The 10,290-nt window shown below is 44.6% G+C and overlaps 1 long non-coding RNA gene and 1 pseudogene across 1 annotated transcript; one reads left to right on the forward strand and one right to left on the reverse strand.

Annotated features, from left to right (window-relative positions):
• The first annotated feature begins 439 nt into the window (after positions 1-439).
• LOC136462453 (uncharacterized) lies at positions 440-3,091 on the forward strand. Its single transcript, XR_010760729.1, has 4 exons — positions 440-822; positions 1,299-1,358; positions 2,292-2,377; positions 2,679-3,091. It is a non-coding gene; the product is annotated as an uncharacterized lncRNA (long non-coding RNA).
• Positions 3,092-3,976: 885 nt separating this feature from the next.
• Positions 3,977-9,205, reverse strand: LOC136464997 (LEAF RUST 10 DISEASE-RESISTANCE LOCUS RECEPTOR-LIKE PROTEIN KINASE-like 2.4; annotated as a pseudogene).
• Between the last annotated feature and the right edge of the window lie 1,085 nt (positions 9,206-10,290).

Here is a 10,290-nt window from a genome sequence, read left to right on the forward strand (position 1 = left end):
ATTTTGTTCTGATTTGAACACTTGATCATTCCTTATTTCAAGTTCAATCTGTAATTATTCAAAAAGAACTTTGATAGAGCAAGACAAATTTAAAGGGAGACAACTAGATACTGATATATAGCTTAGCGCTAATCTACCATATATATACCCTTATTTGTGTATACCATTTACTGCCCCCTACTTCATCCACGTCATCGCCCATTTGTGGCCATCGGAGGGGTGGCGGTGCCCCTAGCGCTAACCTGTTTGGCAGGGCTCCTCTTCGGCTCCAGCTCCGGCTCCTCCAGAGGAGCCCTGCCAAACGTTTTCTTAGAGGAGCCGTTTTTCAGTAAAAAATAGAGGAGCCAGAGCCGTTTTGGAGAAGCCACAATTTATGACTCCTCCAAAACGGCTCCGGCTCCCCCGGAAGAGCCCCTCGGGAGCAGCCGTGCCAAACAAGTGCTAAGGCAAAACGCAAGGCACCAGGCCGCAAAAAAAATCCTTCACGTCGCCGCGCCGTCTCTCCCAGCGCCGGCACCATCGCTCTGCTGTCCCAGCGCCGCCGCTCTCTAACATCGGCGCCGCTGCTCCGCCATCCACAACGCCACCCCTCCCCATCGCCAGCAACGGCGCTCCGCCCTCTCCAGCGCCGCCCCTTCCCTTTGCCGGAGCCGCTGCTTCGCCTCTCCAGATCGTCTCCTCGACGGCTTCTTAATCGATATCCTCCTCGATTCCTGATTTCTTTGTTATTTAGTTGTTGTTTTCCTTTTACCAGACTCTTTGCCTTCCTCTCCTCGGGTTAGGGTTCTGACCACATGGTGCCTTCAACAAGGTGCATGCTAGGTGTGTTCTTCAATTTGATACATTTCATGACTGATTTCAGGTTGACTTCCTTGATTTATAGGTGACTTAGTTTTTTTTTCATTATTTTCCCTCCCCTGTGCACTGCTTCTATACGTTCCTCCCCTGTACATCGCTTTCAATTTGCCTGTATATGCATCCTCATCAAAATTAGAACAGCACCACGCTAATCTTCAGTTTGCCTGTGTATGCATCCTCATCAAAATTAGATCAACACCGCGCTAATGAAGTCAAATCTACACCTCTCAGCTGCCGTGTTTATGCATTATTTTTTTTAGTTCCAAATATTTCAAGGATTTTTACCCTTCTCTACAGCTAGGAGCCAACTTAGATAAGCAAATTATCTACAAGGTGCAATTGACAGCGATGATTATCTGCAAGGGGCAATTGACAGCGATGATTAGGTTCATGTGCTCCTAACATTTAACCTGATTTTATTTCTTTACATGTTTTTTTAGGCAGGGGTGCAAAACATCACCTGCAGGGTTATGTGCGCTCATTGAAAATACCTCCCCTCGGTACGAAAACCAAACTCATAGCCGTCTCCTTTTATTTAAACATACTTAACACAATTTACGATCTGATTATTACTTTCAATATATTTAATGCCCATTTGAGCTTAGTACTTTTACCTCATGAAAAAACCGTTGCCTAATTCTTTTCAACAATGTATGTGTACGTATTCACATGCTTTACTTTCTGTTTGCTTCTACACTCACAGAATCATCTCTTGCTCAAATGACCTGCATCTCGCACATACACATAGATTGCCAATCCCGTGGGGTTTTCCCATAAAAAATGCAGACTTTATACGTTCTCATGCCATTAGACTGCCTATTCTTTTTGTCATCTTCCAGTGGGATGTTTCAGCTATGTTTGACCACTGCTATGTATTACCAAACAAAAAAATGGTTTGTGAAAGCTATTCAATCCTACAAACATGAACTATATTGTATTTGATCAATCTTTGAGCCTTTGGCCACCTGGGTGCTCATTTCATATTTATATATGCTGGTGTTTGTCAGTACATCTCTTCTTCCAATAGGAACATTCAGTTCCTTTTCTTTCGTGTAGGCATATGAGTTTTGTATCTTCTTCGAGATGTGTACATATATTCCTGACATTAACACTTTCTTCTTCGATCTCCTCTGCATTACATTTACCATGATTGCTTTATTAGTTAATCCCTAGTAAAATGGAATTTGCTGCTATGCATGTATAAATGTCTTCAGAATGTTTAGGCAATGTGTGTGCTAATCTTTTTCTTTGGTTGATAGGGAAATCAGCTATGTAGTAAAGTGCACAGCTTCTTCCCGTGTAACTTTTACCTGATCATTTGCTACCTACCTACCTAATCATTTGTTTTACATATCAAACGTTACCAAGTGTGACTTGTGCCGATGTCCATTTATTATTTGTTGCTCATACTTCTGAAAGCATTCCCTTGACAGCCCTTGCCAGGCAAGTGAGCGGTTCTGTACAGCATAGAAGTTGTTTGAGCAATCTGATACATCATCCTGTTCTTTACATAATTTTGGTAAGTACACCCAACCATCGCATTTACCGTCCACCAATGATCCATTTGTCATTCTTAGTTGTTTGGGTCATGCTCAGTAAAGTTTGACTACAATAGTTACATATATGAGCTTACCCAACTACAACAAAGCATCTCTTTTGATTTTCAAGTATATTGTCAATAAAAAAACTTGCATTTTGTCGATGCCTGAGCATTGACCTGTAGGTTTCATAGATTTTTCACCCCTATTGCCATTTGCCTTTTACGTGCTTACTGTTTCATAACTGACATTTATCTTATGCCTTATGCTTTCCTCCTGCAGTGTCTTCAATTTGCCAGATGTTTTACTCAAATCATATTCCATGTGTTACGGCTTGCTAGCCCGCGCGACTGTGCGGGGTTCCTGCTAGTATTTTAGTGTTATTATACAAAACCATTTAAGTTATTTAACTCTGTTTGAACACCGTCTAAATAGCCTAAACGCTAAATAAAAGATCAACGACTATTTACCGTTTAGGACAGCACTAACTATTATTAGTGGTAGCCGGTGTGTGACTTTTCATACTCTCGAACCAAAGATTGCGACATCTAGATGGACGTGGTTCATCATCACCATCATAGGTCTGCGCACGCACAGGAGCACAAAGATCTATCAAGAAGGCGGTTTGGATAGGATTAGGATATCGAACTTCATGTGTTTTCTAAAATCATGGTCTATATTAAAATATGACAGTGATTCCGTATTTTCTTCTATAAATTTTCTAATAAGATTTTAGTATTTTTAAATGTATATTTATTCTAGAAAATTATTTCTACATTTTTGATAAAGTCTAATTGATCTCTTTGAACTATTGTGAAAGTCAGATTTACCTTCCTAGTAGCTGATGTGGCGTCACATCAACCAAAACCACTTCTAAAATCACTCCGGGAGGTAAATAGGATGGTTTCAAGAGTTGAAGGATCTAAAAATCTAGCTTTCTAACTAGGATGGTTTCAAGAGTTCAAGGAGTATAAAAATCTGGTTTTCTAACTAAGCGAGATATAAATTAGACTCACACAATGTTAACAAGACCGTGTCGGTGTGAGACGAAGGGAGGAGATATATATATATAGAGAGAGAGAGAGATGCGCCCGTGCCGGCCATGCCCGCATACCGCATTGGGCCCGCCGGGTTTGCACTAGCCGAGGCCACCTGCCCATGAGGGATCACTATTGGTTGGTAATACAACCCAACTGTGATACCTATCACTGCCAGGTTGTATTAATTATTTATCACTACCGAGACTTTACAATTTGATAATGGCCCCGTTCGGCTTACCCAGAAGCCGGCTTGTTCGGCTTCTTTTTTCAGTCGGAACAGTGTTTTTCTCTCACAACAATTCAGCCAGAACAGTGTTTTTCAGCCAGTTTCAGCTAAGTTTCAGCAAGCCGAACGGGGCCAGGTAATATTCTTTTTGCTTACCAACCAACATTTGATACCCCGATTTCAACTTTGTTCTCTGAAAAGAGCAAAAGGAGCCGTAGAGTGAACTCGAATCAGTACCCATTTTGGTACTCACTAAAAGAAAACGTTATATCATGAAAAAGAGTGCAAAATTTACAAGTTGGACGCTGATCTATTTAGCCAGTCCAGAAGGCCTTCTGTGGCAACTGCAAATCTAGAGTGTTGCTCTCCAACATTTCAAGGACTTTGCTCATGGATGGCCGATCTATAGGTCTTAACTGGATACACCACAAGCCAACATGGCCATCTTCCTCACAAGTTCTTTGGTGTCACTTCCGATCTCAGAGATGGTGGCGCCACCGAACTGATCCAATTTGTCGTACAACCCCTGTGGAAAATAGTTGCTGCTAGTGTCTATGCCAACATCAATTTGTTTCCTTGCCCCGACCATCTCGAGAACCATCATACCATAACTATACACATCTGACTTGTTGCTCACTGCTCCATAGCTTCTGTTGAACACTTCAGGAGCTATGTAGCCTATTGTGCCTCTCATCCCGACCATAGAGATTTTGCTCTGCTTTTGTTGGCACAGCTTTGCTAACCCAAAATCTGAGATCTTTGGACAGCGGTTCTGATCCAAAAGGATATTTTGAGGTTTGATGTCAAAATGCACAATGCGGGTGTTGCAGCCATTGTGGAGATACTCCAAACCTCGTGCGATTCTGATAACAATCTCAAAAAGTTTATCCCAACATAGACTGTTGTCTCCTTCGGCAGACATACTTCCAAATGTATATCTCTCAAGCGAACCATTGGGCATGTACTCATAGATTAGAGCTCTTTTTCTCCCTTGCAGGCAGAATCCTACGAAGCCTGTTCGTTTGGCTGTGGCTTAGTCGTAAACGATCGTAAATTTCCAGCCGGAACAGTATTTTTCTCTCACACAAACCAGCCAGCAGTACTTCTTCACGAACCAGCAACGATATGAACCAGCCAACCGAACAGTATGTTGACATGAGATGTTCTGCTGATGCTAGCCACTTCATTCATGAAGTCCTCCCCATCACCCTCGGTATCCTTCAGTGTCTTGACAGCTATCTCACGGCCATCAGCCAGGCTGCCTCTGTAGACAGCTCCATATCCACCTTGGCCAAGCTTGTGAGCAAAAGATTTGGTCATTCTTCTCACATCTTGATAACTGTACCTTTTAGGGTGTGATGTTCCTTGTTTTTGCAGGAAAGATTCAATCCTTGGAGCATTCCTTGACCAATTTTGCCATGGCAGCATGCCGTAATATTTCTTGTACCAGAGGAAGAACAAGGCAAGGATTATGCCTGCCCCCAATACGGAGGTGCCAGCAATAACACCTGTCAATGAATGGAAATGCATATACCTAAATGTTAGATAATATATAAAGCAACTAAAAATATATCAAAGATGCTTCTAAATGTTCAATGCTGAGACTTCACATTTGAGCAGAGTGATACTTTAGAGATGTTTGCCTAACATAGGTAGATAGTTAGGACTTATCCATTAAGATTCAAGGGGAACATTATTCTGATCTTAGTATTTACTCTGGGAGGCTACAGAGCGAGCCTGTACATTCACTCGAATCAATATCTAGGTTCCGCAACAAATTTTCTGTTTCCTTCTAAACAAGTAGTGAAGTACTAGCTAGTATGTCTTATTCAAGTCTATGCGCAACTTAGCTTGCACCATATCTCACACATTTACGCCCCTGTAAATTGATGTTAGAGTATTAAGAAATATAGAGATTTATGGACCACACAAACATGGACTAGCTATAGGTCCGGCTGAGTACAAGTGTACAACACATGAACGAAATGATGTCTTCTTCCTCCCTAGCTTCGACATCACATCTAGGCATGCAAATCTAATTGGATCAACCCAATGACCCACTACCCGAAACATAAAAGTTTGGTGTAAATACTAAATACACACTGAGCCGACCCACTAATTTTTGGTGCTCGTCTCCAACCAACGACATTTCTTCCATCTGTGCTCCTCTCTTCTTCTTCGTGACGCCTTTCTCTTCTTCCACCACCCATGAGTGCTCTAGCGGGGCGGGCAGCCTCAAATCCCACCCCGCTTGGCGTGCTTGGGCGAGCTCCGCCCAAACGCGTGGGCGGGTGAGCGAATTCGATCCCGGTGGGGCGGCCACGGTAGTGCACGAGCTCTGCCTCGGCGTGAGCGTGCGAGGAGGGCAGTTGTAGTCGAGGCTGGGGTCGGTAGGGGGCTGCAACGAACGTGCCGAAAAAGGGCGGCAGAAGACCTAGTGGTTGGGGGTGGGCATGGTGGCATATGGGGCACCTCGGGTTAGGGACGGTGGTGGACGAGGTGGCTTGGGGGGCTGTGGCAGAAGGGGCGGCTAGGGTCGTGGGTGGTGGTAGACTAGGTTGGGTCATCGACTCATCGTGGAGTAGAAGGGAAGAAGTCGATCAGAACATGATGTACGTGTGGGTCCCACTTATCGGGTGTCCAATGAATCTCAAATGGTGATGACTTCGTCCGTGCCTCTATATCTCCTACTAAACACATAATAAAGATGACTCGCATATGACTATGATATATGAGATAGAATTGTCAAAGAGGGAGTGAGAGATTTATATCTTACTTATGATGACTTTCTTGATTTTCCTTCGACCAGTGCTCCGTGGGATTATTCCATTATAGTAGCCATCTGGATATATACATATATAGAAAAATAAAACAGTGAGCTGATAATTGCTCGTACGTGCACCCCTTGCTAACACGGCTTCGATGGAGTTGGAGCCGTGCAATTGGGTCTTCTCTTGAAAAAAAAAAAGATCTGTCTACGTGACATTAAGTTATTTTGGTCTCAACTGAATTTTTCCCATACACTTACACCGTCTTCTAACTATATTTATACTATCTTATTACTATATTTACAATGATATCTTCAAAGTAATTTATTAGACCGAGTGATGTAAGTTCGGAATAACACAAATATATACTAAATTTTTCAAAAAAAAATTACAAATTATTTCGATGGATTCCGGACACAGAGAAATATATGTCAAATTATTCATAAATTCTTCACAAATTAAAAAAAAAACAAAATCTTCACAAAAATTTGAAATTCCGTGCCACGCTTCGCCACCGACGTCAACACCGAGGAAGGCGTAGCGTCCGGCCTTGGCTGGTACTCTGAGACATGGTACTATCACATCTGTTGTTGCTGCTACTGCATCGACATGAGTTGCTACAGTTGCTTCATCATCATCGCCGACGAGGTCACAGCGGGGAGGCCGGCGTGCGGGCCGTACCCCGAGTTGCGCACATACCGTGGCATTTGCGAGTCCACCCAGAGATGAGAAACGCGATCGATCAGATCCAATGCTCGAAGGGCTGGGGCGGCGTGACGCTGCAAGCATCCGGCATCGAGCGGCAGCTCTCGGGCCGGAGTCATCCGGCCAAGGTTTTTTTTATCGGCCGAAATTCACCGAAATTTCCTTTCTATCCACAGGGTCCGATAAAATTTGACATCGGCCAAATTTATTCCTTCTTTCCTGCTCCCACACAGACAACCCAAATTCAGCCGCGCGACGGTCCCACACTATAATGTTTTATTCTTGTTTTTATCTGTGAACAAGTGATGTTTAATAGCTTAGGAATAGTTTCAAGTCAAATTCTACGAAATTTTTTCAAAACATTTTGAATTTTTTTTTGAATTTGGTCCGATATTTCCGATATATCTGGCTTATCCTGTTTATCTATAATCTCCGATAAATTTTTATTTCCGATAATGAAAACCTTGCATCCGGCAGATCGAGCGGCAGCTCTCGGGCCGGAGTCAAGATCCAACGCTGGAAAATTCGGTTGACAGTGGCAAGTAAATAATCATTCAGTTGATGTATAGCGTTTCCGAAAACCCAATGCCACACAACAAAAGTATAGAAGTATAGAGGCTCGAAGACGACAGATGTCACCTTTGAGAGGGATATATAGACGACGTCTCCCTGCTTGATGCTGTCCGCGCGGGGGTTATACCTCCTGAACAGGTCTACTTCTGCCTGAGACGACAGGCCGTGGCTCGCCGCGACGGAGTCCGCCTGAGTGAGGTAGTCGTTGATGCCGAAGAGGCTCGAGATGTAACTGAGGTTCTGCCCCCGCGTGATGTAGTATGAGCCCAGCGCGAGGCAGTCGCGCCTGATACCGACGCTGCAGTCGGCTCCGGCGCCGCCGTCCTCGCTGCCGCCGCGGCGAGGAGGAGCCATATGACAAGAGGCTGTGGCATACTCCGGTGGGGACTGAAAGATGATAAACCCACGCCGTAGGTGAGCAAGAAAGCGGCCGGAGAGAAGCTGCAGCTGGGATCTGCAGAGATAAGAAGAACTCAACGCACATGGGCACGCACAGACAGTGAAGAGATCTAGCAAGAAGAAGACGATCGAGTTGACCCCGGGTCTACGATCGGGAAAACTCGCGGGATCATGGGTCATGGCGCCGTCTGGTCTGATCAGGAAAATGTAGCTAGTCGATCGTGTAGTTCCTTATTATTAGATTAGCCAGCTACACAAATACTACTCAGTCAAAAACGAGAGATGACGACGGTGCCTTCATCTTCGTTCAAACTCGGCGGCTAGCTACATCTAGTCATAAAAAGATAATCAACCATGCTTCGTGTATACTCCATTCGTCATATAATATAGCGCATTCTTAAGCATTCAAAAATTTTATCCAAATATATATAATGCCCCGTTTGGATGTCTGCATTGAGACCATGGTATTGGAATTGGAAATGGCAGACCCCAATTCCACCTGTTTGGATGGTCATGGTATTGGAGTCTGGAAACTAGCCTCGATTCCGCGAGATATTCCCTTCACCTAGCGTGACCCCGAAGCAATACCGAGCCGAGACCCTCCGTATTGGAGGGAATCGCATCCCCTTCTCCGCTCATCGTCTTGAGCTCTGGCGCCGGCCCCTTTGTCCCCTCGCAGCCAGCCCCTCTGTCCCCTCGCCGGAGCTCCTCCACCCCCTCGCGCGCCCCTATGAAGAGTGGTGAAGGCAGCGATGGGGAAGATGAGCCATGTCTGCTTGAGCCCGACGCGAGATGAGGATAGGCGGGGTGGGGCGGGCGCCGTCGCAGCGACCAGAGGCGGCCGGCCGAGCGGCTCCTATGCTCCCTGGCCGGGTGAGTGCGCGCCTACGGGGCGGATCTGGTGGGGAGCTCGACCACCGGTGTAGGTGGAGTGAAAGGGCGGGGCGGATTGGGGCTCGTCACGAGATTGGGGAAGCGCTGCCTGGCCGGGCCGAGGTCGAGCTCCTCCATGGCCGAGCCAGGGTCAACCTCTTCCATGGCCGACCCAGGGTCGAGCTCCTCCATGGCCGAGCCGGGGTCAAGCTTGAGCTCCCCCATGGCCAGGGCCGGGGCGGCCTCCGCCTCTGCTCTCGAGGCCGAGGCCACCTCCGCCTGTGTGCCTTGCTCGTCGTGCGAGCGGTGCCACTGTGGGGATTGGCCGATTGGGGAAGAAGATAGGGAATTCCTCGATTATGTACATCCAAACAGGAATTGGCATTTGATACATCACTCGATTCCAGATAGAAAATTCATCTACATCCAAACAACAGATTTGGTATTTAGTCCATTTTCAATACTGGGTCTGATTTGGTATTGGTACCAATTCAATTCCAGGGTTTCCAATATCTACATCCAAACATACCCTAAGGGATTTTAGGGATAAGAGATAGTTTTGCAGTAAGTAATAGCACAAATTCGGTAGGTATTGTATCGTTTGTTGTCATACATCAATCGATCTTCATTAATTGGCTTGATGATAGCGTCTGATTAGAACATAAATTAAGGATATATATGTCTTTTTGATCCTCTACTTAATTTATATTATAAATTTATTACATGATAGAGGGAATATCTCTATTGCCGCATTCTGTAAGCATCGGCATTCCCGCTTCAACTTGTATTGTTGCTCTATTTATGAAGGGTGGACCAAAAAGCACGTCTAATATGATCCTGTTTAGATCTATTTTACTGCTAAACTTTAGTCCTTGCTTGGGTGTTTGGATCCATGACAAAAAAAATAGGCTAAAAGTATAAAATAAGGTGTCATTCACACCCTCAATGCTTTTAGCTCAGTTTTGCACATCTTGAGGTACAAATGGACTAAACTTTAGCCTACCTTTTGCTCACTTTTAGCCTACCTGTTTAGATCAATTTGTCAAAAAAATAGGCTAAAAGTGCAGGGCAAAAGTTTTGCCATAGAAAATAAACATGGCCTCGAAAATAACCTGACCTAAAGTAAGAGTATGGCCCCGTTTGGCACAGCTCAGCTTCACTGTATAAGCTTTTTTTTTTTTGCAAAATAGCTTCATGAGCAACTTTTTTTGTTGAAGCTGAGTTGTTTTGGAACAAGTGTTTGGCAAAACAGCTTCACATCATCGAACAATGAATAAAATGACTATAATATGGGAGATGAAGTTGGAATA

The sequence above is a fragment of the Miscanthus floridulus genome, chromosome 7, assembly GCF_019320115.1.
Source record: "Miscanthus floridulus cultivar M001 chromosome 7, ASM1932011v1, whole genome shotgun sequence".
In the NCBI taxonomy this organism is placed as follows: domain Eukaryota; kingdom Viridiplantae; phylum Streptophyta; class Magnoliopsida; order Poales; family Poaceae; genus Miscanthus; species Miscanthus floridulus.